The 17,689-nt window shown below is 43.4% G+C and overlaps 1 protein-coding gene across 13 annotated transcripts in view; it reads right to left on the bottom strand.

Moving 5' to 3' along the window:
- Window positions 1–17,689, bottom strand: part of Gng12 (G protein subunit gamma 12) — a 123,437-nt gene that overhangs the window by 10,739 nt on the left and 95,009 nt on the right. The window contains exon 1 of one of the 13 annotated variants that reach the window (XM_087655538.1): window positions 9,271–9,347. The exons of the other annotated variants lie outside the window; for them this stretch is intronic. The gene's annotated coding sequence lies outside the window, so the exon portion shown is untranslated. Of the gene's footprint in view, window positions 1–9,270; window positions 9,348–17,689 lie in introns of those variants that run through there. 13 annotated transcript variants of the gene reach the window in all.

Genomic DNA, 17,689 nt, shown 5'->3' with positions numbered 1-17,689 from the left:
GGATTCAATCACTACCACTGGGGAAAGCAAGTAGGTTAATACAAAGAAATCTTTTTAGAGTGCTCCGCACCTGTACTCTTATCTGCGGTGTGCACCACACTCTTTAGTTCTTACTGTAGTTCCAGGTGCTTGGCCGAGGTCTGCCCTCTTCTTGGTATATGTCACTGAACTGTAGGGATAGGCAGCAATAAACAATCTGTCCCAACACTTATGGGAGGGATTGTGTTCCGCACCCAAATTCATACTGAAGGTCTAAACCTAGCCCAGCAGAATATGGCTGTATTTGAAGACAGGATCTTTTAAGAGGTAACTGGGTTAAAATGAGATCATGCAAGTAGCCCTTAACCAAAAAGATAGTTTATAAGAAAGGGAGATTTGGGCTTAGAGGTTCTCAAAGGGAGACAAGGAGGCCAACACTTAGAGCTCACATTTCTCATCTCCAGAAATGAGGAAAAAAACCCAAACCAAAACTGTTGTTGCTTAAGCCCCTGGCCTGTGGGAACTGGATAGTATTCATAGCAAATGACCACACCTACGGTCTGTTGCCACCAGAACAGTTGTCAAAGCATTTAGAAATTGTCTGTCACATGGGGGTGACAGGAATTTTTTGTAGACAAGAAGGGTGGAAGGCAGGATGCTGTTTGGGGCGTTGGGGGCATGGCATCTCAGAGTCTAGTCATCAATCAGAGAGAGCCCACATGGGATGGTGGCCTTCTGGTTCTACACTGGGCATTGAACCCTGGCTCAATTTTGTAGTGGTTTACAGTCCTTTCTTAGGACTCTAGTGAGAGCCTCTTCTCTTTCAATGATTACACAGGCATCACAGTCTGCCTTAAGACCATTTCTACTAAAACTGCAGGGTGCTTTCTGTTGGCTGTAACTGAAGCATGAGTCACACAGAATTATTAACCTGCTGTTAATCGTTTACAGATTAGCTCTGATTTCTATTACTGCTCTGCCATCATTGCTGGCCACCTTAGACTCCCACACTACCATGGAGGAAGACCAGCTCTTAACACTCTTTTCCCCAGCTGAGGTTATGGACTGTAAGACCAGGAGAATCCAAGCCTGTGGCCAAGTTGCACATGCTACCTAGCTCCTGCCATCCATCACACTGATGGTTAATAGAGAGGCAAAGGAGAAGCCGTAAGGAAGGTCTGCAGACCAGGAACACACATTTTGTATGTCTCTGAGAGGCATTTACCTAGTTCAGCATCAGACAAACAGAAAAGATGACATCTCTCTCAAAGACTCAGCAGAGCTCACCTGTGACGGTTTTATCTGACATCTTTCTTTGGCTTATTTTAATTTGCTTTTTTGTTGTTTTGTTTTATTTTTTTTTCCAGACAGGGGTTTCTCTGTGTAGCCCTGGCTGTGCTAGAATTCACTCTGTAGACCAGTCTAGTCTGGCCTCAATCTCAGAGATCTGCCTGCTTCTGCTTCCAAGTACCTGGATTAAAGGCATGTGACACCAAGGCACATTTCCAAACAATGACAAAGATAGTAAATTAAAATGTTAAATTCTGATAACTGTCAACAATTGTTGAGTACTGTTTGTATCAGATTCACACATCATTTCATTTAATTTTCTAGCAATGTCAGGAGCCCTGACTCTATTTCTTTTTTTGCAAATGGTACACAGGTTTAAAACAAACAAACAAATACATAAAATCGCCTAGGACCCCACATGGTGGGCCTGCAGCTTAGGCTATGTGACTGTTAAGATGTTGATATATACATCGCCCTGAGAAGTGTGTCCTGAACAGCAGAGTCCAGGGGGAAGCTAGCAGAAAGGAATGGCATGCATCCATTAGCCTCACTGCATAAAAGGAGGCACTGGGCTCCATTCAGGGATTTACTTTCATAGTTGGTCCCGCAAACAGTGTGAGCAGAAGTACGGAATGGAGGGACTTTGCAAGAAGGCAGAGGTTAAGGAGAACAGGACAATTGCCCCAGACCCTAGGTGGGGCTACTGTGAGGACACAGATGATTGCAACATCTCATGTGCCCTGAGATTCTGAGAAGGAGCCAGGAGAATTAGCCAATCTCCATAATAAATCCAATGGGCAGGCACTGTTGGGCCCTGGCAGTGAGGCCCTTACTTTACTGAGTATCTAAGAACACCTGAGGCACTCGCTTCAGAAAGCTGGTTCAGGAGGTCTGCAACAGGGCCCAGACAAGCAGTTTAAAAGCTTCCTTGGAAGACTTTCCTGAAATACCAGTAGTGATGGCCAGACTCTGCTTCTGGCTCCTGCCCATCTTTATTTCTTCCTTTAATTAAAATGGGTCTGTTTAGAAGAATGCTACTTTCTGTCTATGCATGACTTTTCAAAGCTCTGACTAAGCCCTGAATGATTCTCGTTTGGATGACAACAGCCTACAGGGCTGACTTCCTTTAGCATGAAATCGTTCTATTAGTGGACATTTTTCTTTGCTACAAAAATTTGAGTTGGTTTCCATGACAGACACTTCCTTCTGGAAAGTGCTACAATGCTGGACAATCTGTGTTTGCCACACACAGTGGTCTGCACTGAAACAGAGCTCCCTGTCTCCAGTGCCGGTGCTCTCACAACCATCTAGGGGTACTGGTATAGCAGAGCTGTAAGGGATTTTACTGTCGGATAAATTAAAATCCCAGCTTGCTACTCTGAGATGGTTTATTTCCAAATCTCGGTTCCCTCACTGGTACCATGGGAAGGGATAGTAACAAGAACTATCCACATCTAGGGCAGCTTCCAGGATGAGTTAAGGATTCAGCACTTGTCTGACTTCTCACAGGAGACACAGTGCAGTTACCAGCCTATGTCACTGATACTCTTGACCTTAACTTGATCTAACACCAATATGCAAATAGTCCACAGCGACAGGTAAAACCCAATGAAATCATACCACCTGCCATTCGTTCTGATGTCCTTCTTGAGAGGGAACACCTCCACTGTCCTGATCACTATACTTTTTCCTTGGCCCTCCTTTTACCTCCTCAGACCAAGATCTGACAGAGATGTGAGTTACTTGCTATCACTTTATTTTTTTAAAGGGCCACATGAAAAGAACAATAGAAAAAAGATATTATATTCAATGCCTTGAGCTTAATGTAACCCATGTGAAATCACTGAGACAGTTTATATTTTGGGGCGCTGAGTCACTGAAACACACTGAATCTTAACTGGACAGTGGGATTTGAGTGCTCAATAGTACAGCACCATACTGGCTTCGGTAGTGGCTGGTTCAGTGGACAGAGGAATCCAAGACTAGGGTACTCTCAAGCCTCTCAAACACAACTCTCACAAATTCCATTTTCAATTTCTCTAATTCTTGGCCTCTGGTTTAGCTGATCTAGGCTCTGAGCACCTCGAGCCAGAGTTATTTTATCACCATGGAATCAACACCCTTGTCTGCAACCTTCCAGTCTCATCTGGCCTGACCTGTATGGTCTAGCCCCAGCTTATACCTCTGAAAGGCTGACTTGAACAAGATGCAGGGGTTTCCCAGGGTGCCCCTCGAAAAGTCCAAAGGGTTTGTATTCAAGGCCCTCTCAGAATTCTGCATCACAATAAAATCCTTAACCACAAAAGAAGCTTGTTTCTATATAGTGTGTACCAAATGCCAGGTGCCAGGTGAGATACGACACTTGGTGCACAGTCCTCAGTCCTCACAATATCCTGAGGGAGGCTCCACTTTATTTCTAGTTTCATTCATGACATCAGCCATGTATCAAGCACCAGAGAGCTAACAAGCTGTTAGGATAAAATCTGTGTCCAGATAAATTGATTCTAGGGTTCAGGCCTAGAATTTTTATTGCTACACAGAAACAGTGTCAGCAGGTGTGACATTCATGTTCTTGACTTTGTATTGTTTTCAAATCTTGAGCCTTCACTCAAGTTCTCTGCCAGCTTCTTGGCTCTATTTAAATTTTCTCTAGTTTTAGGTTCCCGTTTACATTGCTACCCTCTTCAGGAAAGGCTTCAGTAACTACTTCTGCTTGTAGTGACTAATCTCCTTTATTACTTCATTCCTGCTATATGCTTATAGCTCAGGGGCTAAGGGATTCCCGAAGGGCCTGACCATGCACGGAAAGGGTAGGCAGGGCAAGCTGTGCATATTGTTACCTAACTGATCTTACACAAGCATTGTCATATAGTGACTCCATGTCTTCACTTCCATGTGTCAGTGACTGTAACTAGTACTCAGTGCTCTGTGCGAATACAGGTTGATTTACTGTCTCTAGAGGTTGGATTTATCATGCTCATAGAGACCAAAGATCAGAAGGTTATAGAAATCTCAAGGTCACAAAGCTAGAGATTTTAGTTCAGATTTCTCCAACATCAAATCCATGTCCTGATCATCTTGTTCTACCTTCCCTCTCACAGTGACTAATGCAGAGCAAGAGACTGCCTTAAATACTTGGGTTAGAGTAAAACATGCAGCAAAGCAACCATGCATTAGCTGGTGTGAAACTATCACTGGGGGGTGTTTACATGCTTGATGCTTGTTATCTTAGAAACAGGATACACCTTGCTGCTCTTTCCCACAGGCATCCAGTAAAACTGTCTATTCTAAGCCAATAATACCTACTGGTATGCTTCCTGGCACAGATTTTAAGTAGGTGAAATCCCTGGCTTTCCCATGTATCTGATTAGGACAAAAATGTTAACTGTGAACCCTCACCTCCAGTATGAGATGGCATCCGGGTTCCAAGGACCATGCTACTGCGTATCCATAAGAAGTATCTAAACAAGTTTTCAGCTTGAGGTAGGTCCAAGAGAAGGTGCCCTATGACCTAGAGCAGCATAGTTCTCGGCCCCTGCCCTTTAATGCTGGGCCATGCTCCATCCATCCATTCAGACAAATGTTTATCTTAAACACTGGGAACAATGCCTATGATCAAGTTTTACCTGCTTCCTAGTACAGCAAGAAACTATTGGCTCAGAAAATATTTGTTTATATCTGCACGGTTGGTTTAAGATAGCTAAATGGCTCGTGTGCTTATTCAAGAATGAATGAATATTGAAAAGTGGTAATGCGGGGAGAGAGGAAGGCTTCAGTTAATGTATGTTGACATGAGCTAGGTCAAGGACCCCAGTGCCTCAGATCAGTGGGAGTGGCAAAGGCTTCCTCTTGTCCCAGAGGGAGTGGCATAAACAGAAACTATCAACTTCCTTCTCCAGGATTTCTGAAACCTGAGACTGCTAAGTTTACCTCCTTTGTTCAGCAGTATACAATAAGCTCACTTCCTAGATTTTGATGCATAAAATAAGGTTCAGGCCTGTGCAGGTGTTGTCCTCCTTTAGAACAAGCATAGCCCACCAGGTCACAGCCTTTCTGTACTGTGTCTGTTTGTCTTTTTTCATTCTCTCATCATCCCAGTTAGGTCAATCTCTGAAGCTTTGCTTTTCTATGTTAGTCACCATGTTGTGGGCTTTATATCATGTTTTTATTTACTCTCTACAATACCCCTAAAAAAGAAATTACTGTTATTTCATTAATTAGCACTTTTGTTAGGCATATAAACATAGTAATCACCAATGGCACCCCAGTGGCCTAAAATAAAAAGCAGCTCTCCTGGGTCTGGGGGACGGCTCAGCGGTGCTTGCTCTGCAGCATGAGGAGTGAGTGGTTGAGTGAGAATGGCTTCCATAGGCTCCTTTCAATATTTGGCTCTTGATGGAACAGCTTGGGAAAAGATCAGAAGATGTGGCCTTGGTGGAGGAGGTGTGTCACTTAGGGGTGGGCTTTGAGGTTTCAAGCAGCCACCCCATTCTCTGTTAGCTCTCTCCACCTTTTGCTCTCAGCTGTTCTTGGACCACAACTGTGCTCCACCATCATGAGCTGCACTCTAACATCTGAAATGATAAGCCCAATTAAACACTTCCTTTTATAAGTTGCCTGGGCCATGGTATTTTGTTACAGCAATAGAGAAAAAAGTAAGATAAAGACTTAACTTCAAGTCCCTACCACCCAGGTTAAAAAAAAAGAATCTGGGTATTGAATGTACGTTTAACCACTAGTCAGGTGGATCCCAAGAGCGATTTGGTCAGCCAGACTGGCTGAACTTGTAAGCTTCTTGTTCAGTAAGAGATCCTGTCTCAGGACCTTAAGGCAGAGTGGTAAAATCTTGCTCTGGCTTCCACTTGTACACACACAAGGATGCACATACCTCCTTAGACAACGACAGTAGACACACACTACTATAATAATGGTGGGAATTCCAAATGGCAGAAAAGAAATTCTCATTGCTCCACGTGGTAGTGCTCTTAGAATACATCTGTGAGAGTGAGGTCCACAAAGAGTAACAGACTGCACTGGACCTGTTCTCTAGTGCTCTGCATAGCTGCAGCAGCAACCTCAGGGATATCTGTGAATGTCTTAGGAACGGTAATTTCAGACTCCAACCTAGACCTACTGAACCAGAACTGGGACAAGCCCTGTCCATGTGTGCCCTAGAAGCACCACTGCCCCAAGTACTAAAGGTGAGGGTCTGGAGAGATAGCTCAGTGGTTAAGAGTTCAGACTGCTCTCTAGGTTCAGTTCCCATCACCAAACCCCTTTAATTCTAGTTCTAGGAGATATGACACCTTCTTTTGAACTTTGCAGGCACACACACACACACACACACACACACACACACACACACACACACACACACACAGAGTTACAAATAAAGATAAATATAAAGAAAGTAAAGTCCCCAGCTGATTCTTATGCCCCTCAAGTTAAGGAAGTGCTCACTACTCTGGACAGGTGCAAACCAGAGCCCTCAAACAGCAGGAAGATCTGGCTATGGAATAAACAAACAACAGTTCTATTTAAACACACTCAATGACATCCTGATGTTCTCCTAGAACTAAGCCTGTCCTCAGAAGCACAACCATGCGTAGCCTACAAGCAAGCTTAAAAGGTGGCAAGGATTTGAGAGAAGTCTGATTAAGGAAGGATGCAGAATCGCCCATTTCCTCAGGCTGGGGACTGACTTACAAGACCTGTGAGAAAGGTCTGTTACTATTTCCATACCTGAACTCCGAAACTTTTCTTTGCATCTACCTGACCAAGTAAGTGTTGTCCCCATCAGCTTTCCCTAGGGATCTAGGAGCTCATCCTTCTGTTACCTCCTTGGCTTAGCAGAGCTGAAGGGTGTTTCTAAGCAGACTTCCTACCTACCCTAGATGTTACCTACAGCGTAGCTATTCTACTCCTATTCTTTGCCATGACAATGCAAAAGAGGCAAAGTAGGATTCTAGCCTTAAGACCTAGCATGTGATCCACATGAAGCCAAGGGCATGCCTTCTATCATGGCTAACCATACAGGGGCTTGCCTTTGCAGAGAGCATCCACACAAACCCAACATATACCCAAAGAATGGAAATACGGCAAAAAGACTCTGCAGTATCCATTTTGGATTACAGAGAACATGAAGCCACTGCTTTGCTTTGAAGGGACAGGATAAATGGTTAACAAGGAACAGCCTTCCAGGGAGGGCCTGAGTAGACTATGTAGTTCAGTGACACTGACAACTACCAGCGGGCACTGAGCATGACCAACAGTGCATGTGGGCTGGATTGGTGGCTTATGCTTCCACCAGGATGGACCCGGGGAGGAATGTAAGTGGGACAATGAATGTCAGAAGGCAGGAGTTAGGAACTTGGAGAAAGGAGTGGCCAGCGAGGGCTGGGGTAGGCTCAACGTACAGGTGATTGAAACGAATCAGCCCTCGAAGCACTGGTACTCCAGGTAGAGATGAAGAGGGGTATAGATTTCAAAATGGTTCCTGGCAAGAAGAGCAGAGCATAGCCTAGAGTGATTTTCTTAGAGAAATGGGGCCACCAAAGGTTTCCTGGCACAAGTGTCAGGCCTCAGGGAGCTGATGGGGAAAGGGGTAGGCAAGTTCCAACAGGGAGACAAGTGACAGCCAGAGCAGACTGTTTTCAAGGAAAGTTCAGGGGCAGCGAATATGATAAGGTTTGACAGTCAAATGAAACTAGGTTCAAATCTCAGCCCTGCCATCCAGTGCAGAATGATGTTAAGATATTTAATCTTCATAAACTCCCAGATTTTCTGTAAAACAAGATGATGAGAGAGAGAGAGAGAGAGAGAGAGAGAGAGAGAGAGAGAGAGAGCACGCGCTACCTCAGAGGACATAATGATCAATCAGAAACACAAAGAAAATAGCCCACATGAGAAAACCACACAGGGTTATCTACATCTCCCCCGTCACTGCAATCAACATCCCTATCAGCCGTCGGTGCTTCAAACAAACAAATGTGACTGCGCAAAGGCCTGGATGCAGGAGATTAAAAACTGAGTAAGATTCCATTCTTGTTGTTGAGCCAGGACGCTCTGACAGACAGCGTCTGACTTCCAGGCACTTCAGAGGAAAATACTAGAGTTCATCTGGGTGTCTCATCTTCAGCCCAGGGTAAAAGCAGGACATCTTCAGAGGAGTAGACAAGGGGCAACAGTGTCACAAAAGCCAGGGAGAGGAGAGGGCATGCTTCCAGGAGGCAGCTAAAGCCATGGAAGGATCCATAGTTAAAAACAAACTCAGAAAGCATATAAGAGGAAGACATTCCAAAATGTCCCTCCTGACAGTGACAGAAATTCTAGGAGGATTTAGTGTCACTCATGCACGAGTGCAGGTGTGGTTTGATTTTGGAAAATGGAGCATGCTTTGATAGTACTTACACTGGCTAACTTGTTCTCAGGATGCAACACAAGTGCCTGATGTGGCTAGCCTCAAAGGGCAGCTTACTCTGGGCATCCTGACTCTTCTTCCCATGAGGCTGGAGCTATAGGTGGACGACCACATGCAGCCAGCATTGACATAGGTTCTCAACTCCAGTCTTTTTCTTTGTCTGAAAAGTGCTTTAACCACTGGCCTTCCGGCTTCAGATAAGGGATTCTTTGTTTTTAGCTTATTGTTTTAAAAGATTTACTTTTATTGTTTTTGGTTATATGTAGGTGTATGTGCATGAGTGTAGGTACCCTTGGAGGCCAGAGTCATTAAGGTTCTTCTGGAATAGACACTGGGTCCCCTTGGAGCTGGAGTTACAGACAGCCATGAACTGAACTTTGTGAACTGCCTAATGTGGGTTTCAGGGGCTGAACTCAGGTCCTCTGGAAGAACAGAAGTGCTCTTAAGCATCAAGCCATCTCTCCAGCTCCAGTTAAGGAGTCTTGGTACATGTAACACACACACACAAATCTCTTAAGTATAACGAGCAAAGCCTACCAGAGGCAAATGAGAACAAACTCTCTAGTTGTACTTATACATACAGTCCAAGTTCTGCTACAATGACAGTAGCAGTCCATCAACAGGATTGGCCATGAGTCATCTGCGGGCTGTGGAAGCCTGTGAACAATTAAGTTGCATGGGGTTTGTTGTACTTTAGTGTATGTTGAAAAATGTAAAGAATAGAAAGTTAAAACTAAGATTCTAAGCACACATTATATATTACATGGTAACTATTAACATTATCAGGTGAGATGTGTCAAGAATGACTGAGAGGCACATTCTGATCATCTCATGTTCTCTTCCAGATCATGACTCAATGTATACCCAGTGCCCACAATGCAAAGATTTGCCTTCTAAGGAAGCACAGATGAAATTACAATCCAGGATCTAAGCTCTCTGCCCACTTCACACAGTGCTCAGTTCTGGGTCATACACATCTAGGTGCATCATTTTGTAGAAACTGCCATAAAAAATGTACCGCCCAATGCCACGGTTTAGAAGCCCAGAACATGCTAAAGCTGGAAGAAGAGGGTGTTTTATTTTTATCGCACCTTGACTTGCCTTCTCCCTGGGAACCTACAGCAAGAAGCATACATTCATCTTCCTTTCAAACATGCTAGACTTGAGAAACAGAACTGTCTGGAACTCCTGCAGTGACCAGAAAGATAAACTCTATTCATTTACCTCTGTGAGTAAGTTGCCTGTTATGAGCTTCATGGAACCTAAGTGTTTATGAACAAAGGGTAGGAGGCTGAAAATGCAAGGAGTTCCCAGTTCCCTTCTAGTTCAGACTTGGTGTTTACAGGATTAGAATGCTAAGTCTTAAGGCAAAGTCATCACCTTGGCAACAACTTCTTTATAAAAATGTTGAGGGGAATTGTATTTGACTCTCCAAAACCATTTAAACAGAATGAATATTACCCCAGAAAATGGGAATTTGGAGTTAACTGCATATAAAAAGAATAACACTTAATGGTTATATTTTATGTCGATTTTAGAATCAAACTGGCTACAAAGCAAAGAGATTTGTACTAATAACTATGGTTGTCATACACTGTATTTGATTATAAACATATATGTGATAAGCTGTTTCTATTCAATGTGATATTCAGTTTATCTAAGTATGCTGAAATGCAGTTGAGGTGACAATAAAAATATATACCATGTAATTAGGGAAAAACAATGTTGAGGGGACACAGAACCAGGACTGACGGTTTGACTGGTCCATCCAACAGTGATATCAACACTTTTTGCGCTGTTTGGTTCACCAAATTTCATAAACATTTTAGCATGTCTTCAATTCATTTAAGAGACTGCTAAGAAATACAAATGTAAAGGTATGTACATTTTCTTCAAATAAAGTACAGAACTTAAAAATAGTATTTTTATGATAAATTATTGCAATAGATCACTTCAGACACCAGGAGAGGAGCTAGGGAGATGACTCAATCAAGAGAGCACTGCTGTGCAAGAAAAGGCTGGAGCGCTTGCTGGTTAGGCAGACTGCTTGAGGCTGCAGTCACTGCGAGACTGTCTCAAAGAATAAAGCTGAAGATGGACAAGGAATCCACCTGACACTGACTTCTGGTTTGCCTATCATCTTTCCCAACTCACCCTACACAGGGAGAGAGTAACTGAAGAATTTACCTGATGTCAGTCTGTCTTCAATTCATTTAAAAAATTGCTAAGAAATACAAATTAATTCAAAGGTATAAACATTTTCTTCAAATAAAGTACAGAACTTAAAACTAAGATTTATTTAGACAAATTATTGCAAAGGATCACTTCAGACACAGGAGAGTAGCTGGGGAGATGGTTCAGGACTTCTGTAAACACACATGAATATACGTACATACACACGTGCATATAGTGGATAAAAGATACTAAGTGTTCAGAGGTAACAATACACAATTTGCCCTGTAAAATTTCTTCACTCAGGTTAAAGAAATTGAAAAACAAAATTTTCAAATAGAATGGAGTGGAAGATTCTTCTTTGTAAATCTGGAAAAGAATTTCTATGGCTACTGTCAGCCCTGGACTTTCCAGGCCTGACCTATTTGAAGCACTGGAAATTACTTGGCATAGTAGCATGAAATGGTATCAACGTGGAAAGTTTTCACAAATGCTGATATCTGCTTCATGTATCTTTCTTCCAGCCTAGTCATTCATGTATGTATGTATGTATGTATGTATGTATGTATGTATGTATGTATGTATGTATGTATGTATGTATCTATCTATCTATCTATCTATCTATCTATCTATCTATCTATCTATCTATCTGATGGTCTCCTTCAAGAATAGTGCCATATGCACATAGCTTATGTGATGCATAACACACAAACAGTAAGTTCAGGATGGTTTGATTTATTATGACGTGGGTAGCAAGAATAGATTGTTCTGTAAGTCTTCTTCATAATTCAGGAAACAAGAGTGTGGTGGTTTGAATAGGTTATGGTCCCCATTGACTCACACATTTGAATGCTTGTCCCAAAGGGAGTGGCACTATTAGGAGGTGTGACCTTGTTGGAATAGGTGTGGCCTTGAAGGAAGTATGTCACTGTTGGGGCAGGCTTCGAGGACTATTGTGTTCAAGCTACATCCAGTGTCAGTTTCTTGCTGAGGATAAAGATGTAGAACTCTGAGCTCCTCTAGTACCACTTCTGCCTGCACGATGTTATGCTTCCTGCCATGATAATGATGAACTCAACCTCTGAAACTGTAAGCCAGCTACAATTTAATTTTTTCCTTTTTAAGAGTTTAACCATGGTCATGGTGTCTCTTTACAGCAATAAAACTCGAACTAAGCCAAAGAGGAACAACATTATTTTGGAATCATGTACAGAGTTTAACGAACTGATCAGGAACAAGGCCCCCATAAACACACTAATGAAACACTTCAGGAGTATACACTACAGGTGAGCATGAGAAGGCTTGCACTCAGTGTATAGAAAGAAGACTTCTCACACCAGGAGCATGTCTCATCACCAAAGGCCTCCTCTAGTGAATGCTTTCACAAACAGATCATCCACTGGACAAAGAGGTTAATAGAAACTATTTAGCTCTAGTTCTAATCAGGTCGTTACAAACCACAAGTACAAAGTTAAAATACAGCACTTTTATATAACTTCTTGTGTGCACTGAAAGAAATCCCATTGCAACTCTGAAGTGCACCCAGTGTTTATGCTCTCAAGACTTCTATACCCATGAAGCAGAGGTGATGCTTACTCTGGGAAGCTGGATACACTGCCATCAAGAGGCTTTATAAAACAGTGCTTTCTTAAATATTATCTATACTGGTCAATTAATTACTCCAATTTATTTAAATTATTTTTTTGGAGGCTTGTGTGAAAATCTTGAATTAACATGCAATTTATGCTAAAAATTTTATTGAAGACAATTTTTAAAAGCTCCAGATTTTAAACTATTTATGTATTTATGTATTTATTTATTTATTTTTGCCTCAAGAGATTATTTCCTAGCCTATCAGGGCTTCCTTCTTAAATATATAGTGTCTTCTCACTTTCAGTAATTTCACAGGGATACTCCTCTGCTTGGCTTGGAGACTGTTATGTGTGACCCCTATGAGGACCATCTGCAAGAAGTGTGGCAGCGCTGTGAGGTAGAATCTAGTGAAAGCCCTAAGTCATTAGAAGCATGCCTCCCTTGAAAGGGAATAATGTAGTTCTCACAAACCCTGGCACTTCCCTTGAAAGCAGGCTGTTGTAGCAGCAAGCCTGCCTTCCTGTCTCCTCCTGTGACCTCTCTGCATGTACCACTGCTACTGTGAAATAATAGTCATGATCTCACCTGGTGCCACACATGAAGACACAAAATATCATGTTTTCAGGCTTCAGAACTGTGACCTAAATTAACTTTTCTTTATAAAATACCACGGGATATTGTAACATGAAAGACAGAACCTACAACCATGTGTCTAGGAATATATTCTTACTAGGCCTGCCTTTCAGAGTCACTTGAGTGAATGCTACAATTCACTCAAGTACTAATCTTACCCTACACCTCGAAACTGCGTACCTGGGATAGGACTTGGCTCAGGTGCATTCTGGGAAAGCTGCATGAATTCTAATGTGCACTCCTCCTTTGAAAGCCGTATGCCTAGAACAGTGGTTCTCATCTTTCCTAATGCTGAAACTCAATTTAATGTAGTTCTCTTATGTAGTGGTGACCCTCAGCCATAAAATTATGGTTTTATGGTTGTTTTTGTTGATACTTCATAACTGTAATTTTGCTTGTTATGAGCCGGATTGTAAATATCTGTGTTTTCTGATGGTCTTAGGTGACCCCTGTGAAATGGTCATTTGACCTCCTGGGGTTGTGACCCTCGGGTTGAGAACTGCTGGGTTAAGTGTTTATCACAGCGATAGAAAGCAATCTAGGACAGTATGTCTCCTGTCTCAAACAGAGCCTATCCTGCTTCCTTCTCTAAACACAGCTGTTCTTGAAGACCTGCTCTGGTGCTGCTTCCCATGCTGACAGCCCACCACTCCCAGGGGATTTTGAGGAGCCCCATCTGTCTTTGGGCTCACAGCTGTCTGTAAGCCCAGAACATTACTCAGATGATTCAGCACGATCTTTCTTTCACTACAGCTACCATTTCCGTAGTTCTGTTTCTGAGATCAGCATCTTTTCTCATATTCACGGGATCAGCTGGCCTGTACTGGTGCCATTTTCCGTCAGAGCTCCCATCTCCATGTGCCAGCCAGCAACAAAACATCCAAGATTTGCTTAATATTTTTTGGGAGGTAGTGGCAGCAACTTTGGCTTTCTTTGTTCTCCGATACCCTATTCCAAGTTTTCTGAACTATGAGACAACGGGGCTTGACCCAGAGATCCTGACAATGGCAGGGCTAACCCAGCAGACCTGAGAGTGCTGCTCTGATAGGAGTGGGATTAGGGCCTGGAACATCACCAGTTCCCTTTTCTCCCCACAGCCTGCCTGAGAGGACACTGAAACCACATCGGCAGGCCCATCTTCCTGAAACAGCTCTGATAAGTTATGTCAGCAGGTCAGTGCGAATATGACTTCCATTTTGATGGATTATGTCAACCAGTTGATGGAAATAAGAACTTCATTTGCAGTCTTACGACCAAAATATTTGTATATTATTATTTCAGACGAGGTATAGTCCCAATGAATGTGCCCGTCACTCACTGGGACACAAATCCGGAAGCTCCCAGCAGCACTAGTTAAAGCAAGTTACAAATGGAACTGTCCAGCTGAGCACTGAATGGCTTTCGTGTGCACAAAGAATAAAAGAACAAGGTCAGACACCTGCAGTGACAGGGATGGGTAATAAACAAGGGTGAAGGAGAGAAGTCAGCCACAAAGGATGAAAATGGGAGTGTGCCCCATATGGTTCTAGCCAATGCAGACCAGAAACTGTTCTATGCTGTCAGAAATCAGGATGCTGGGCAGTTTACCTGGTGGTACAAGGATTGGACAGTGCTTCCCATCTGAAGGCCCTGCAGTCGGAGTCAGGAACCTTCTCTGTGCTGACTGAGGTACAAGCTGCCCCCCGGCTTCCTGCTCTTTGTTGGATTCTCCAACCTTAAATGTACCCAAAGCCCAGAGAAATGTGATGTGGGCCCTTTCTGGGGAAAGGCTCACAGCAGTCCACAGCAGGTACACACAGCACTCATGATTTTCACAAGGGTGAAAATTTCACACTGCCCAAGGAAGGGAGAGAACATTCATTCTACTTCCAGCTCCTTAAACTGGGCCCCAAACTTTACCTCCACAACTTGTTCCTTATTCTGTTTGTTTTCTTTAGGCCTCCCCTTTGCTTTCCAATTCCCTCTCTGGGAAATCCATAGTTGCTTCTAGCTCAGCCACACTGCCTCTCCACCAAGTCTCTGTTCATCTTTCAGCTAAAATATCAACTGTCCTCGCCCTTTCACAGCTCTCCAACAGGGGACTGTATGATAGCTTACAGGCACTGAGGGTTTACAAAGAAACCTGAGGGGATCACGTAGTCTCTGGAGGAGCTAAAATGCATCTTTCTGCCTTAGCCCGTGGTTATCTGTTGCTTCCTATCTTGTACGTCCTCTCACTTTAAGGGCAGAGGGTTCTGGCCGTAGTGTACCATCTTGCATGTACTGAACAAATGCATATGCAGCATTCATTTACAGTGCATCTAAATGTACAAGGACAGAAAACTAGAATGCTAAAAACAAACAAAAAACAAAACCAAAAAGCAAACAAGAACAACACAAAAAACCCCTTGACTTGGTATGGAATAAAAATGAGGTGAGTGAACTCAGGTTCCATATTCAGATGCTGTTTCTGCCCACATGTTCACTATGATGGCCAATACTGAGAGGATTGACTGCAGCGGTAAAGGAGAAGTAAGGTTACTCAACAGTCGACTGCACAAAAGGTAGAACTGAGGAATGTGTCCTGGCCATCATCCTCAGATGAGCCCCTGGGTGTTTGTGTGCTGTGAAGTACTTAGATGCTGATGAAGGAAGGACCCTCATCTAAGTGAAGAAAGAACTGTTCTGGGAAAGCTGTCAAGTCAGTTCACATAGGCTGATGGCTATGGTGGCTCATGGCTGGGGCAGCTGCTAGGAACACTCACTGTGCTGTCCCTCCCTGGTGGGTCACCTTCTACTTCTGAAGCTGCTTCCCTCTCATTATAAGGTACTTCATAAGTACCTTGCAATTGTAACTCTGGACATCAGCATAGGAGAAAACAGGCAGAGACCTGAGGACTTGCCCAAGGTCCCTCAGAACAGAAGGCACAGACTACCAACGAGGAATTTACTCTTTATTGTCTCAAACTCTGTGGGCAAGACATTCACCCTGCACAGCTGGAGCTCTGTAGAGGTGGCTGGGGTGATGACAAGTGCCCTCACCTGTATAGGGCATGGAGTGGCCCCTTCATCTAGTTGGGATTGGGTGGTTATGGTGTTTCTTCATGAACACAGGCAGTTCCTAGGAAGTTGAGGCTGGTCCTGTGGCTCCCTGGAGGGAGAGGGGCAGGAATGGAAAAGGGAAAGTGAAACCGCCCACTTGAATGCTCTGGAGCCAGTCTCTGGCTCCAGCAGTGTGTACAATGCAGGGCCAAAGTGCCTGAAATGAACTCATGTTCTGTCTGAGCTCCCTCAGGGAGAACATTCCAGCAGCCAGGCTAGAACCTGCCTCTATATACTACACTATTTAGTCCGGGTTTTCTGAAGCCAGCCCAGGTATTTGCCTTTTCTTCATTTTTAAAGAGCATTTTAAAAACAAGAAATATGCTGCAAAATACAAACTGTATTTCTGTGAACAAAACAATAAGCTACAATCCCTTCCTTCTAAGCTCACTCCAAAGGGCAGCCACTGTCCATAATCTTTCCCCCGCCACACCCTCTGCTGCCTTTTACAAACACACCAGATGCACGGATATGTGTTTTTAAACACGTGACTCCATTTGTATATAGTTCTGCAAGTTGCTGTTTCACACAACAATCCACACACCGTGAGCAATCAGCTTTGCTACGAAGGTGGCTAGCCTATTTTCCTGATTTTAATTTAATTTAATTTTGATACATTTAAAGTCTTTATAAGAAAAGAGAAAAAATTGGGGGCAGGGGGCAAGGCAACAAAATACTGAGGGTCGTTTTGGAAATTAGAAAATTCCTGTAGCTGATTATTTTTTCTTCTCAGATCGTTTTGGAAGTTAACACAGGACCAGTTTCAGCAAACACAAGGGGGAAGATGAACAGAACCCAACCTACATGCTATCTGTGTGGAGGAGGACTTCTACTGGTGGGCCAGGCAGGCCGGGAACCACAGAGCGGCACCTAGAAGCAATGCCTGAAGAATTCTAAGGCTCCTTGGACAGTGCCCATTCTCCTTGGAGGAACGATTCTAGGGCAGAACAATGTTCTGGATACTTCCAGTTCTGGAAACTCAGGAGCCAGTGGTTTTGTAAACGCAGTTGTACTGTTCAAACAGAACTTTCCTTCCTGTCTCACCAGTGTGTTCTTGGTAGCCTCTGTTGGGCCACCTATATCATGTGGCTAACCATGACAGCTACCCTCTGTTCCTGGAGAGGTGAATGCTAATCCTGACTCAAGGGCAAAGACCTATGGTCTAGATCAGAGCACAGCTTGAAAGAACTCTCTGGAGCAGTCAGATGGGGAAAGGGGCAGAGAAGGGACCAGACAGCTAGAGAGTAAATGGGGACATGATTTCCTCCTGTGTTTTCTCAAGATCTGTGAAGCAGCATCTTGGTGAGCATCCACAAGAGGCACGCGTTTTGACTCTCTCTGCTTCATAGGAGCGACAACTTCTCTACATGCACAATGCTGATGAGTTTCTTTAGGTACCTGGACTGATTTGATCCTCACAAAGTTTCTCCAAATACATGCTGTCACTCTAAATTCTTTCTGTTACATGGATGAAGCCTGTGAGGCATGGTATGCTAAGATGTTTTACCTATGGAGTACCTA

Source organism: Rattus norvegicus, chromosome 4 (assembly GCF_021556685.1).
Source record: "Rattus norvegicus strain SHRSP/BbbUtx chromosome 4, alternate assembly SHRSP_T2T, whole genome shotgun sequence".
Lineage (NCBI taxonomy): Eukaryota > Metazoa > Chordata > Mammalia > Rodentia > Muridae > Rattus > Rattus norvegicus.
The sequence above is the reverse complement of the archived record's forward strand: the minus strand, read 5'-3'. Positions and strand labels throughout refer to the sequence as shown.